Here is a 16,350-nt window from a genome sequence, read left to right as displayed (position 1 = left end):
TTCCCTTTTAAGTAAAAATATTTTAAGTGGATTTCCTTCAACTTATATAAAAACGTTTTGAGTCCTTTATCATCCTCGTGTCTTCACTGGCTGGGTTTAAATTCCCATTTCAGCTACTTACTACTGGATATCCTTTGGAAAACTCTGTCTCCTTACTAAACCTGTCATATGTAAAATGTAGTAAAATGTAGCTTAATGTTAACTAACTGTATCACATGTGGCTGTTTCCAGAACTAAAATGTGAAGACTTGTAAAGTGCTTAAAACAGTACATAATGGGTTAAGTAAACAGTTAATATTGTCATTAACCCACAGAAATAATTCTAAAGAAACTGACAAGTACAAAATCATGTCTATGGTTCCGCTCTTCTCCCATTTCAATCCCATTTTTTAATCGTCAAACCTAAATTTAGAGGTCTCTGGCCCAACACTTGGTGTTTATACACTCATATTGTTTCACACTGGTTTGGTCACAAAAATAACCAATATTTCTCCTAATCTGTAAAATGAAGTTAAACTAGATTTTTTTTTAAGGATTTTTCTACTTCTGAGGTTTGTGAACTTGTTTCCTGCTTTAATATTCTTAAGACCATATGTTTAATACAGTAAGAAAGCCTAGGAAGATCGGTAGGGGAAGAGAGGGATAAAGAAAGGGGGGTAATCAGAAGGGGGAATGAAGCATGAGAGACTATGGACTATGAGAAACAAACTGAGGGCCTCAGAGGGGAGGGGAGTGGGGGAATGGGATAGACTGGTGATGGGTAGTAAGGAGGGCACATATTGCATGGTGCACTGGGTGTTATACGCAACTAGTAATCATCGAACTTTACATCGGAAACTGGGGATGTACTGTATGGTGACATAATATAATAAAAAAACATTAAAAAAATACAGTAAGAAAGCATATTTCGACGGCAAAAAAATTCTCCGTTTGCCTTAATTTGTCAAAGTTTGCCTAAGTAGATACTAAGAAAGGAAATATTTCAAGTAGAAATCATGACCCAAGTTTCAAAACTGTATATAAAATCATGTTTATCAGAGATAAGGCAAAATAAATCATCCCATACATCAGAGCAAGGGAATTTAAGCTATATTTGCCCTGGAAATTTGTACAATTTCATAACAGAATTATATATACATATACTCTACATGTATGCACTAGTCTATAAAAGGTAACTCATGAAAATAAAGTATACTTTTTATAATTCTAGCCAAAGAGATATTAAGTCAATGCTCCGTATAAAAACAAACACGGAAGGGGCACATAAAACTTCTCTTATCAAAGTCAAGAACATGCCAAGTGCTCAAAGAGTACTCTTTTCCTGGGCATCTTCATCTACAGGTATCCTAACACACATAGGATAGGGACACATAAGCTCCACCATAACCCCCATTTTTTCCTTCAGATTCATATATCCAACTACATTTCTAAAAGATACCTTAGAAGCACCTCAAATTCAAGGCATCCAAGATGGAATTCCCCATCCCATAATCTACGTTCAGTATTTTCTAGAGGAAACTATTTATACTCCCAGAAAGTTAGGAATTATCCCTGATTCCTCTAATAATGCCTTCATCCAGTTAGTAAGTCCTCCCTATGCTGTACCTTGAACATTTCTTTAATATAACTATACCCCCTTAACAAAGACCTGCACTTCTCTAAGCCTACCGTCAAGGCCTAACATAGCTCCCTATCTTTAGGATCAAATCTTAAACCCACATCACACTTTTGCTGAAGTCTAAGACACAGATCTTCTTAAAATATTTTGTGAAGTTTGATAATGGTCTGTTCATAAGTTGTGGGAAAACAAGTATTCTCATACATTGTTGATGGGAATACAAAGTAGTACTATCCCCTTGTAGAGAGGAATTTAGCAATAGCCAACAAAATTACCTGTTTACCTTTTGACGCAGGAATTCCATTTCTAGGAATCCATCCCAAACATTAAATAAAAATCCCCATGAAAGGACATACACAAAGCTATTTATAGCTATAGTATCTGTAACGGCAGGACTACAATCAAACGCCTACAGGAGAAAACCACTTGAAATAGCATATGGTACAATTACATAATGGAATATTATGCTCCTGTGAAAAAGGAACAGACTATATACGATGGAGTTATACGGAGAGCTATGGTAACAAAACAATGCAAGATGCAAAGTGTTCATAGTGTGCTACTTACTTCCTAATAAGTGTGTGTGGAAATACAAATTATATTTATTCACACACATGCATATATATATACAAATAGATGTGAATATATAATTATATACGCTTATATTTTAAAACAGAAGGATATACCAAAACTAATAAATATAGTGACTATAAAAAGAGATAAGAAATAGAAGAGGTAAGAAACCATGACGGACATTCTGTTTCTCCGCATGTATCTTGTTTTGGAGATTTACCTATAGAACCATGTAATGTTTTTCACAATTATAAAGCAGGATTTGAAAAATATAAGAAATCCCTAAAAAAACCAAAAGCATGGTGGCTTAACTACATAGGGAGGAACCATTACAAGGGACTTAAAAGCACTAGATTAATAACACATCCTAAATAGGGTTATTTCCTAAGGACATAAAGTAAAAAACAAAACCACGACCTTTTCAGTAATCATATTGTTTGCAATATTATTACTGCCTAACCTGAAACTACAATTAGTAGGATAAAGCAAGTCAACGGGGTTATTATTAGGAACCATGATTTTCAAGATAAGAGAAAAAATAAGAAACGGAAGATTAAAGAGATTAAATTGTAACCCTTTAATTGGAAATATCAATATTTCCAATATGGCATATTTAAGTAATTCCTGGCTGTGTCCAATGATAAGACCTAGAAACATGATTAAACAAGTATCGATGAGCAGCCCAGACTACGTGCTCTAAATACCATCTCTAGTAAGAACTAGGGCTCCTTGAAGAAATGGCTGAATTCAGGTCTGTGCAGGAAGTAGAAGGGCTTGGGACATCCTACTATACTTGAATGCAAAGAAGCCCTCACTTCTTTGCATATGTCAAGTTCAACTTGAAGGAGCCTCCAGAGGCCAGAGATGGGACAATTTGGGCACCAAGAACTTTTTAAAACATGTGTTAAAATCTATTAGTTCACAATGATACTTAAAAGTAAACATCTTACTGGTCAAACTTTGGAGAGTGCTAAAGAACTTAACACTCAAAAAGTTCAGGAATAATTTATCTTTTTATATATAAAACTGTTTGTTAAAGTTCTTTATGAAAGAATTATAGCTAATAAATGAGGGAAAGATAGGCATCTGTTTTGCAACACAACAAAATAGTACATCTAGGTAAAGATTAATGGCTGCTAAACCATTAAAATCTAATAGCAAATTTCACAATAAATGGATCAGGATGACAACAAAGAACCTTAAGATCCCCGAACCCAAAAGAGGAAAGAAGCAGGTATTATGTGCCTCCCCATATTATACAATACATAAGTAAACACCGTCTCTCTACTAGTCTTATCAGATAAAGAATGAGAATCCAATCAAACCTCTAGACAGAAGTATAAGCTTTCAGGAAGCTAACATTAACAGAGAAAAGTTAAATACCACTATAGGGATGTAATCAGTAAAGCCCAGATTCTGGGAAAACTGAATAAACTGTCACTTGCACAAATAAACGAGCAAGGAGGAAAAAATAGGTTAAGTCTGAACTTACAGATTTCACCCAAAAATTACATGTAATGGGTAAATCTTGGTTTTGATCCTTATTTGGACAACCTAAATATAGTTTTGAAAAGACAAGACTATTGACTGGTTATTTCACATTTATGAATCATTACAAATTTCATGTGGGATTTGTTGGTTTGTTAGGGTCTCCAAAACCATCTCCAGGTTCAGTGATTTACTAGGGAAACTCAAAGGACCCTATCATAGGGCAGCATATGGTTGTTTCCACAGCTATGATTTACTACAATGAAAGGATACAAAGCAAAAAAACAGCAAAGGAAAAAGGCACATAGGGTAAAATCAAAGGAAACCAAGTACAAGCCCAGAATCCTCTCCCAAGAGGGTCACACAAAATGTGCTTATATCCTCCGGCAACAAATTATGACAACACATGTGAAATATTATCTACCAGGGATATTAAATAAAGAATAAAGAATACAGGGATATTAAATAAAGAATATTAGGGGCTGATCACATAAGCACTCCTAGAAGTAGGTGTTCAGCATAAACCATACTGTTTGCAGGTTAAGCACAGTGAGTTTTTTGTTTTTTGAAGTCAGGGAATGATGAGAATCCTCCTGAATGCTAAATTCGCAAACACCAGCCTAAGGTCCAATGCACAAACACCTTTTAAAGAAAATCAGTCTGAGATCTAGTATGTTCTTTTCTTACACACTTTAAAAAGAATCCTTTCAGCAGATAGTCAGTTGAATGCTCTGAGATGTTAAGATGAAAGTGAACCTATAAGCAAAACCCCTGAGACCATGTTAGTCTGTCACTCTGAAAGAAGAAAGGATGGCTGAGCAAGAAAAGCATCAGAATGTGGTACAACTCTGACAAAGTCTTGACCAGTCCAATGGTGAGCTATGGTACAGAAACTGACCATAGGGTTCCACAGTGGGCAGAAATTGCCAGGCTATGCTTGCTCGCTGGTTGGAGGATACTGGGAGAATGTGGTCTTTGCTCAAACACTGTGGCAGGTCTCCAAAGTGCTGTTGCTAAAAGTTTTCAGCTAATTGCATTCATTCCTTGCAGCTGGTCATTTTTGTGTTTTGTTTTTTTTTTTCCTTGAAGGGAGGAGCAGTGCATCCACCATAGCTACTAAGGCCACTTACTGGTTGAAATGTGGTACGGTTTGGGACTTGTTTCAAAATAATCCAGTAGTGCTTAGGGATCCTGGTTTAGATTAAACAGGATTGGCCAGGAGTTCATAATGGTTGAAGCTAGGAGATGGGTTCATTATACTGTTCTCTCAACCTCCGAAAAAATTTGAAGATTTCTATAATAAATAATACAGTGCTTTATGGTTCAAGTTAAAATCCAAACAAAAGGCTCATTCTTTTTCAGTTTTCCCATATATGTACAAAATTCAGTAAGTTAACACTCAAGCCTTACAATGAGGACAAGCGGTCTCCTGCCCCAGCCCACCATATTCCTGGCTTGTATTCCCCAGATGTAACTATTTTCAATTCTCAGCTTTTTTATTTACAACCATATTTTTAAATGACATGCTCATACTTTGGTTTTTAAATTATTATTCTACCCATCCCTTGTGTACAGTTCATTTGTCTTCATTCTCTTCCTTATAATTGGTAACACATGGCTCTGTTTAAAGTGTTCACATATTTACAACTCTTAGAAGTGCTATTCTACCCCCCACCCCCCACCCCCGGTTTACAGATGAAGCACAGAGGGGTTTGGGTTTTTTTTGGACAGAAACAAGAGGCAGAGACAGGATTCAAACTCCAAGTATCTGGATCTAAACCCATATTCCTGCAAGGACTGATAAACCTTTTCTTGCTCCTAAGCACGTATACAAAGTATTTTTTTTTAAATAATTTTTGTAGACATGTTGATTAAGTAGAAGTCACAGGTAAGTAAAGAAGGATGCTTTAATACCTGTCCTTTATTCCACAGTTTTGGTTTTCATTGAATGCTTAACTGTTCTGCACCATTATTTTCTCTTCATTCTGCCATGGTTGGTAAACTTCTGTACATCCAGACATTTCAGGCACTCAAGCAATCCTTTTAGCTTCAAAACATCTCTTTTAGAGACCTCATCCTAGTCTAATCTAGACAGCTTACCTGGCCTAGACCTGTTCCACAGCTTCATGCTGGGATCTCCTTTCATTATTTCCTGTTTTCCTGAATACCACAGTCTCCCTCTTTCTTGGTTTAAACCCTGAATAGGGTGGGATTGGTTAAAACGATCTTTCATATAAATTGACCAATCCTTTTGTTTTCAGTTTTATTTCATATGCCTACCTCCAAGGTACCTGGTAAATCCAAGGCCTGAGCCTTTCAAAGGTTCTTCAGTGCTCCTAGGTTCCAGTTTTCTCCGGTCTGCTAAGTTAGGAATCATTTACCCATTAGCTTCTTACCTTCCAAAAGTTTGTTGCTTTCTTTTGTGTCTTTTACTCCTATCCCATTTTTTTATTCTTGGGGGTTTATGCATTGATTCTTCTACTGTCTTCTAGGAAGGTTTAAGAAGGACTGGAGACAAACAGGCATCTTAATCTTCCATGTTTAAATGAACGTCTTTATTCACTTTTAGTTTCACTTCTTACTACTTACCATGTACCTCCTACACTCCAGACACACTAATCTACCCTCAGGTAACCCTGTTATTTCCTACTTCTTTATGCTTGGTACCCTGCTAGTCTCCTTCAGAAATACAGAAGTTATCTCGTCTACCTTGTACTCTCAGAGCCCTACGTACTCTAGAAACTAGGGCTGCATATTTTTATCACAATACCTACACTGTAAAAAAGCAAGTTTTCATTGCGCAGGTACCATTTTCAAACTTTGATGTGTTTGGGATATACCAGGACTACAGATGTTTGGAAGCATGTAACCCATTAAATGGAAAAATCTGCTTTTAAATAACTAAGGCTCTTAACTACAAAAAACTATGACATCTGTATTTCGAAAAGATCCTCTTGATTTTGCTATATCTCCTCTTCATCCTTGAACTAGACAGTAAAGTAGGACCATAGAATTCAATGAAGAGCTAATAAGAGCTTTTTAAAGATTGTTTTTGATGTTCTTAAAAACAAAAAACCTGTAATCAGTTCAACTGTTAATTATGCCAGTACTCAATTTAAGTATAGGCAGTCTCCAACACAGCATTCTCCCCATCCCATGAGGTCCAATGTATGGTTGAAGACAACCTCTGCAAACTGGTCCAGACAACCAACTTCTTTCAGCTTGCACTAAGCAAAACTACGTAGGAAACTGAAATATTTTGTAAAGTGTTGGAACCTTGAGCAACTTCTGAAACAGGACTCAAGATATTCTCAAAGACTGAAATACAGAGAGGCAGGAATCTATCAAGGCCAACTTCACCTACATGGTGCTGAGGGCCAATCCTATCACCTATGGAAGTATGAAACTAGGGTCCTTCTTTCCCTTGTACTACACGAATTCCCGTTCTCAGAACCTAAAGTCAAGGTTATTCTGATGTTATTCTAATTAGCTACTTTGGATCCTTTAGAGTTTGGACCAATCAGACAACCCTTAAAAATCCCTAAGCTTACTGTTGAATCACTATATTGTACACTTGAAACTAATAACATTGTATGTTAACTACATTGGAATTAAAATTTTAAAAAATCCCTAAGCTTAAGTGTTTTCGGTAACATTTTCATTGGTCCAAATATTTGGATATCTTTTAGAGCTATCTTTCGGAGTACATGCTTTTGATTATTCTTCTTAACTGTGAAATCTTAGCAAAAGCCAAGTCTGTTTTCAATTGACAAAATAATCCTCGAGTAAAGCCTGAGGAGTTAAATTTCAGGGAAATTAAGCATTGTTCCTCAAAAATAAATTTATTATAAATAGTAAACTAAGGTGGCTTATAGGCTAACACTAATTTTAGACTCAAAATGTATTAAGCAAAGAAGTATCACTGAAACCTTCCTTCAAAACATGGCTTCCTGGAGCTAATATGCTTAAATAAGAACACCATTCACCTGGAGGCATGTTCTAGTTTAGCAAATCTTTAATGTCATACCACGTGCAAAAAGCATTTATTCTAATAGATAACATTACTAAGTTTCACGCCTTAAATGTAAAGCATACTCAGACAATTAAGAATTTATAACTGCTTGTAGTAAGGCTTTACATATTACATGGAAATAAATCTCATTTTGTATAACACCTTAACAATGGTAGATAACTGTTTTAATAATGTAAACAACATAATTATGTTAAAAAATACCTATGCCAAAGATAAAACTCTATATTTAAGAGTACTTACCAACCTGGCTTTATTAATCAACGAAATGCAGAAAGTTTGGTTCTATTACTACTGGGTATTTTTCAAGGTTATTAGGGAAAAAATTGGTCAAGTAGATATTTGCAGATGAGAAAATTAAAGCTGCAAGAGTTCAAACAAAACAAAAAAACTTACCAATAAACCAAAGACCTGGAATTCAAACCAAATTCTGATTCTAATGCCTGAACTATAAAAGAACTACCACTCCGAACACTTAACAGATCTCTGGGATACCTATTTGAAAAGCAGATTCTTGGGCCGTACGCCAGGCCCACCCTACACTGGAGTGGGGGTGAGGTTTGGTGTCCCTCTGGAATCTACATTTTAAACACCTTTCCCCCATGAATCTGCAGTACCACTGATCAAACTTTTGAGAAACACTAATGTAAAGGGATGGTGTAGAAATTTGAAAAGGTGAAATCAACCTGTAAAGTCATTCTTCTAGACACTAAGTGATCTTATAACAAAATAGAAGAGCAATGACAAAGTCACAGACCTAACTTCTTCCGCCCTCCTTTTGATTATGATCTATTCAGAACGCGGCATGTCAGAGAAAGTTGGAGGAAGTATCTGAGGTCTTTGGTAAACAGTAACAATGAACAATGTAATAGTAACAATCAAGCGACAATGGGTCAGACTGGTTGCTGCACATGGGTTCTGAAACTAAACCTCTCATTCTTGCTGTCTATATTCAAAAATCAACATGGGGCGCCTGGGTGGCACAGCGGTTAAGCGTCTGCCTTCGGCTCAGGGCGTGATCCCGGTGTTATGGGATCGAGCCCCATATCAGGCTCCTCCGCTATGAGCCTGCTTCTTCCTCTCCCACTCCCCCTGCTTGTGTTCCCTTTCTCGCTGGCTGTCTCTATCTCTGTCAAATAAATAAATAAAAAAATCTTAAAAAAAAAAAATCAACAGAACACTGACTTGATTAAAGAAAAATCTCCTACTCTTTCTCTCCCATCAAAACCCAGAAATCATCACATTTTGACACTGCTTAAAATATTTTTGGGACTCTTCGGGACACTTGGGTGGCTAAGTCGCTTAAGCATCGGCCTTCAGCTCAGATCATGATCCCTGGGTCCTGGGTCGAGTCCGGCATTGGGTTCCTTGTTCAGCGGGGAGCCTGCTTCTTCCTTTGCCTGATACTCCCCCTGCTTGTGCTCTCTCTTCCCCCTGCTTTTGCTCGCTCTCTGACAAATAAAATTAAAAAAAAAATATTTTGGGGACTCTTTCAGAAACAGATCACTATATCAATACAGTCAAAAAAACTAGTTTTGTTACTTTATAGAAAAAACTACTTTCTTTTATCTAAAAATACCACTTGTTTTATTCAGAACTGGCTCAATGACTTCTATATGCAATAATTAAGGCTACTCAAAAGACATGCAACACAGGCTGAGAATATCTTGAAAAATCTTAAAAGAATGCTGAAAGCAATGACATTATACTAAGATACTTGCCAGATGAGCTTTTAAATTATAGTCTAGCATAAGTTATCCTCCAAGTCCTAAGGGATGCTATGACATTTCCATTTGATCTCAATCCCATGGCAGAGTCTTGACACTGTGTTAAAAGCAGCAGTTTAACCTATTTGATATAAGAAGTCATATAACACTAATGAGCTCTGGATTCTCCCCAGAGAAAAAAGGCACACAGGCATTTATGAACAAGCAAAGAACCTTTGGTTCAAGGTATCTATTCTACAGAAACATCGTTAACTGGAGAGAGAAAAAAATTCAAATTATCTAAACAATCCTATATGCTACATATAGATGTTTTATTATATTTTATAAGTATGTTTCTCTCAAAATTATAGTATGGCAGAATGGTTGCAAGAATGTGCTTTTGGGAACTGGGGTCTACCACTTCCTAGCTACCCAATATCAGGCAAGTTAAAACCTCTCTAAATCTCAGTTATCTCCACTTAACACATAAAAGAAGTTCCTACTTCACTGAGTTTTTATGAGGATTACATAAAACAATCCAGGTCAAGTACTTGCTAAAATAACACTTCCAGGCACTGTACAATTACTAAATTAAGCTACTATACTTTAATAATACTTAAAAAAAAAGATTTCTATTTATTCATTTGAGAGAGAGAGAGAAAGACAGAGGGAGAAACAGACTCCCCGCTTAGCTGGGAGCCCGATGTGGGGCTCGACCCCAGGACCTGGAGATATGACCTGAGCCTAAGGCACAGGCTTAACCATCTGAGCCACCCAGGCACCCCTAAAAGGAATACTTGGCAATAATTTACTAAAAAAGTCAAAACAAAAACATTTGTGTCTGAGGTAAACTGACATTTCTATTTTAAATGAGAACACTATAGAGCATGGAAGATCATAGTTTTCATGTGATTATGAAAACTCTTAGCAATCATTTACTCAGGTTTAAAGATTTCAACTTTGCCTAGCTACAGACAATAATTACTCATTCTTAACATATGGGGGTGCCTGGCTGGCTCAGTCGATGGGACATTCAACTCTTGATCTTGTGACTGAGTTCAAGCCCCACGTTGGGTGTAGAGATTCCCTAAAAATAAAATCTTAAAAAAAAAAAAAAACAATCTCCATAAACATTTTCCTTCTTTACATATATACTTCCTTAACAAATTAATAGGTGTTTTCTATCTTACTTTTTTCTTTACAGAAATCAGCTAAAACTTAGAAATCAAAATCTCTACATTAAACTACTCAGTTTAATAAAACAGTAGAGAAAGCGAATCATTTGGGGCACCTGGGTGGCTCAGTTGGTTAAGCATCAGACTCTTGGTTTTGGCTCAGGTCATGATCTCACAGTTATGGAATGGAGCCCCAAGTAAGGCTCCGTGTTCAGTATAGAGTGTGCTTCAGAGTCTTTCTTTCTCCCTCCCCCCTGCCCCTCCCTGCTAGGGTTCTTGGGCACTCTTTCACTCTCTTGTCTAATAAAATCTTAAAAAAAAAAAAAAAAAGAAAAAAGAAAGAAAGAAAGAGAAAGAGAGAAAGAAAGAGAGAAAGAAAGAAAGAAAATCACCAACAAGAATAGTATTCTCAAATTCACTTGTTTGACCTTGTATGGGATTTAAGACTATAAGTCTTTTAAGGTTATAAGACTAACTAAAGGTACATCGTGAACCTTCAAAGCAAGAAGGCATCAGGGAAGATTTTAAGATCTAGTTTAACCCTAGGTCAAATTCAGAAAGTTCTTAGAAGGACCAACTGTATAATTAAGAGCCTAATTTAACAGGAAAACCAGGATTAGTCACAGAACAAATATTCAACCATTACACAATATTTTCGCCCACTCAAGAATTTACCAACACATTTTAATACATCGATTTTCCATACACATTATGGACGTTGCTTTCTATGCAAAGTTAGTACAGATAATGACTGCATAGTGGAAAACAGTCCCTCATTCAAAGTTACATACAGATAATTTAGCTTGACTGAAATACTTCTTTCAGAAAGAGACAATTCTAATAATTTTGTCTATATGAAAACAGTGGGGGAAAAAAACAAGCCACAAACCACCTGGACATGTGTAAAATAAGAATGAACAGATTCCTCACCTTTGGCCTTTAATAAACTATTATTTACTCAAACTGTCTATCAATCCCCTTTTCCCACACTGCTCTTCAGTAGCAGGTGTCTGTCAATTTTCTTTGGCCCAGCCTTATCAGCTGTTATCAGTGAGTGGTTTGCAAACATGAATGTGCAGAATCACCCAGAGGACTTCCTAAAACAGACTGTTGGGCCACCCCAAGACTGATTCATTACATCTGGAGTGAGCCCAAAGGCTTACTTTTCTAACAAGTGATGCTGATGCTGCTGGCCAAGGAATACACAGAGAACCACTAGTTTAAGGGCAGTGATTCTCAACCACAGCTGCACGTTAGAATCACAGGGGACTTCTGTAAACACCAATGCCTGGGAGGCCCTCAGAACAATCATACTAGAGGTTCTGGAGCTAAGTCCTAGACAACTAACGTGTACCCAGGGTTGAAAACAACTAGTCTGGTTAATTAAAATAAGTCTAAATCAAATCTACTGAGAACAGATACTGCTTAATACAAAAGCAAGGTAAGATTTTTTAGCCCTTATCCGCTGATAAAGCAGCCAAATAAGGAGTCAAGATTAAATTCAGTATGGTGGCCTCAGTTGCTTACATACCTAGGGTTAAACTCAACAGAAGTTGTATGTATGCTGCCTGCTTTAAAACCTGGGCAAAGTCCACGGTTAAGTCTTTAGGTCATACAAAATGGTTGACCTTTGAAGACAACAGAAACATTACTACCCATCCCATGTACCAAGTTTAGGCTGAGTAGCAATACTGCATATTGGCTAACTCTTGGCTCTGGAGTCAGAGCATTTAATAGATGTTACTCTTGGCAAGTTACATAATTAAGCCTTGGTATCTTTGTTTGGGAGTTAATGAAACTAACACTGTAGTTATGCTGAAGATCACAGGGGCATCCATGTAATAAGCTAGATGAGAGTCTGGCACCTAAGACTGAACGTAAGCTAAATCACTGGAAGCTATGCCATACACATACTACCCAGACATTAACCTACCAGAAACACTAAAGAAATTATTGTCCTTTCCAAGTCCACTTCTTCCCCTTCAGTCAACATCAGGGTGTTTATTCTTACAAGATTACAGTCACACCCTTATGAATTTAGATGTTCAGGACTGTTAGTAAGTGTTAAACTTTAAATACCTTACCTACAGAGAGAATAATTAATGGAAATAAATACAACTTTTAAAAAGCTATGGAAGTATACAGTACAACTTACTATGAAACAAGGGAAAATTTCATGTTGTCTCTTAATTGACTGCTTAACCATTTCATGATTTATAATTGCCTGTATTACCCTTGACGTTTGCTCATTTCTGACCCCCCCCCTTTTTGGTCCAAAATACCACTAAAAATACATTTTTCATCAGGCATAGTCTCTCCCTGGTAATCATGGCTTTAAAGAAAAAATGGTAGCTCTCCTCACAGCCATGTTGTACATTTCCGTTAACCGGGTACTTTTTAAAAACCTTAAAGAGGATTTCAGGACTCCTTGGAATCTAAATCTCTTAAGTATAAATTTAATATTCCTACTGCCAACTCTTTCCCTCCCAAGTACTTACTACATTGGTTGAGTTTTAAAAATACAAAGCCCTGGGGCACCTGGGTGGCACAGCGGTTAAGCGTCTGCTTTCAGCTCAGGGCGTGATCCCGGTGTTCTGGGATCCAGCCCCACATCAGGCTCTTCTGCTATGAGCCTGCTTCTTCCTCTCCCACTCCCCCTGCTTGTGTTCCCTCTCTAGCTGGCTGTCTCTATCTCTGTCAAATAAATAAATAAATAAATAAATAAATCTTTAAAAAAAATAAAAATAAAAATACAAAGCCCTTGCTAAGACAAGGGTGACAACAGATAAGTGGTATAAAATAGCAATTAGGAAACCCCCCCCCCACAAATACCTACTTTGTACCAGGCACTTTGATGTTAACACCACATGTCTGCTCTATGTTATTTGCAGTAAGATGTGAATCATAAAGCTGACAAGCCTAATCTAGGCCTTATGATTGATGAACTACAAGATCTTCACTAGAAGCCTTCGACAATTCAGTCTATGTCCATCAAAGAATCTACAGAAAAGGGACCTTTACGTGGCATCTGGGTGGCTCAGTCAGTTAAGCATTTGCCTTCAGCTCAGGTCGTGATCCCAGAGCCCGGGGATAGGATCAAGGACCGAGTGGGACTGCCTGCTCAGCTGGGAGTCTGCTTCTCCCTCTCCCTCTGCTCCTCCCCCTGCTAGTGCATGCACACACGCATGCTCACTCTCAAATAAAATCTTAAAAAAAAAAAACTGCACACACAAAAACCCGTACAAACAGTAAAACTCTTAAATCTTAAAATACTTCAGATAAATCTCAATCTGTTTTTTATGAATTTACAAGGTTTTAATCTTTAATTTTTGAAAAGAAAAATGAAGATTAGGAAAACAAATTTCATTTATGTTTTAGAACCATGTCTACCACTAGATTTTATTTGGCTTTTTGGGGTTCCTTGGTCCCATGTACCTCCCTGCCCTGGCTAAATGACAGCCTGCTCAAATTATATTACTACACTCAGAGGTTGGGAGGTATGATTTTTAATAAAGCAGATTACTTTCAATTTACTCTAACAGGAGAGAAAGGAGGTTAGTTCACTGAGGGAAATGACAACACTTAATCAGTATCAAAAATGGAATGGGATGGTAGCCTGTAAGTACTAATGTCTATTTAAGTGAGCTTAAGTCCAAAAAACTGAGAACTTCTGTTGCAGAAGTAAAAATTATTCTAAGTTAGGGGTCACTTAATCCAATCACTTAAACTTTATAAGTTCTCTTCGCAATGTAACATCTCTACTAATTCTCCCAGTCTATATGATTGAAGATGGCCAATGCCTGTTTATTGCTCACTGTTCAGGGCAGACCATTCTCTCTTTAGAGATATGACTGAAGTTTAGGTTATCCTAAATTTACCATTTATGTTGTAAAGAACTTTCTTCTACACAGTACTTTTAAAATGTGAATGCTATCATGATCCATGTCTTTTTAAGCTAAATATTTAGTTCCTTCAGTCACTTTTCATGATAATTTTACATTTTGGGTTCTACTCTGAAGATGCACCAGGTCCTGCTGATATTCTTAAAACATGAGAGATGGCAAATAATATTCGAAGTAGGGAATAACCAGTAGTAACCTTACCCTGCTTATTCTAGCTATCTTTTGATAAAACATCCTTACAATATAACTATTTAATAGCCACATTCTATTGACTCACTTGGAGCTTACTACTAAAAAACAAAACAAAAACAAAACCACTTCAACATCACTCCTCAATGCATCCTCCATACAAGGAATCAAGAACTTGTTTATTAACTTATTGAGCTCAACAGGCACTTTACTATAGTTTTTAACTTCCTTTTCCAATAACCATAAACTTGAACAGGATTTGTTATCATATCCATATTGGGTCATGATTCTTTCTAGGTGCATATCCCAGCCTTCTGTTACATGAGACTCTTATCCAAAAGCTCATCTATTTTATACTATGTTTTATATAGCCTTTTTCTCTTTTTAAAGATGTGAATGGCATTCACCTACCACTTAAGCTTTTGTCCTCCTATTTCTCAAAGACAGCTATCGTATCTTTAAGTTGCCGGCAGTGAAACATTTAGTTCTACCTCATAAAAGTATTTAGGACAAATAATTTTAGTCTTCTTATGCATGTTGGATTTAGACTCTTTTACTAACATTTATCAAGACAAATTTCTCCTTCCAAAAACAAAAAACCAGCCAAATAAACGCAAAGGTATAGTGATTTGTGCCCTAACATTACACCAAACTGAGGCCTATCCCTTGGAAAGTCTTACTCCAAAACCCCTAAAACTGTTAAAAATTTAATAAGCCTTAGTTCACTTACTGTTTAAAGATTACACTATTTCTCTGCCGTGCCATTCTGTACAATATTTTTTGCCAAATACCTCTTCTATTCTCTAAGAAATAAAACTCAAGCAAATCAAGAACTCTACTTGTTGACAGCAGGTATACAGACAGCTACAGTCCCCAATACTCTTTGTCACAGCATTCACAAACTCAGAGACGGATTACTATCAACACATCAATTCTAATCCCTTTCTATCCCAGACTCGATTTACCAATATTGCTAGTTCTGGCCAATCCCAGATCTTAATATTCATTCAACTTGTTAGTTACATGATATTCTATTTATTGTATGAGGTCTCATTTGAAATAAGGTTGGCAAGTTAGCTACAACCACAGGAAGTAACAGAAAAGTAATGACTAAGGACCCCTTTCTAGGCATCCTGGATATCTGGGTTAACACCAAAGTCTTTTACACCATTTAAAAAATAAATAAATAAATAAAACCATTTTAGGATCTTGAACTCTTATACTGATAAAGACTTAGTAGCCTAACATTTTCTATGCATATTAAGGTTATCACTTGAGAAGTTCGTTTACCGTGCTGAATAAATACTATATCTGCCTCAGTGGTAACTTTAATACTAGAATTTTGAAAACAGGTTTAAAAAAAAATAATCAATTTTAGAATCTCAGCCCTCAAGGCAAGTTAATACTGTTTCATAAAAACATTTAAAAACGGGACGCCTGGGAGGCTCAGTCAGTTAAGCGTCTGCCTTTGGCTCAGGTCATGATCCCCAGGTCCTAGGATCGAGTCCTGCATGGGGGTCCTTGCTCAGAGCGGAACCTGCTTCTCCCTCTACCTACTTCTCCCTCTGCCTGCCTCTCCCCCTGCTTGTGCAGTTGTGTACATGCTCTCTCTCTCACAAATAAATGAATAAAATCTTAAAAAATCACAATTAAAAAAAAGAACATTTAA

The 16,350-nt window shown here is 36.7% G+C and overlaps 1 protein-coding gene across 5 annotated transcripts in view; it reads right to left on the bottom strand.

Annotated features, from left to right (window-relative positions):
- Positions 1–16,350, bottom strand: part of UHRF2 (ubiquitin like with PHD and ring finger domains 2) — a 97,162-nt gene that overhangs the window by 61,660 nt on the left and 19,152 nt on the right. The window lies entirely within an intron of this gene.

Source organism: Ailuropoda melanoleuca, chromosome 7 (assembly GCF_002007445.2).
Source record: "Ailuropoda melanoleuca isolate Jingjing chromosome 7, ASM200744v2, whole genome shotgun sequence".
Lineage (NCBI taxonomy): Eukaryota > Metazoa > Chordata > Mammalia > Carnivora > Ursidae > Ailuropoda > Ailuropoda melanoleuca.
Note: the sequence above shows the minus strand (reverse complement) of the source record. Positions and strands in the feature narration are given on the sequence as shown.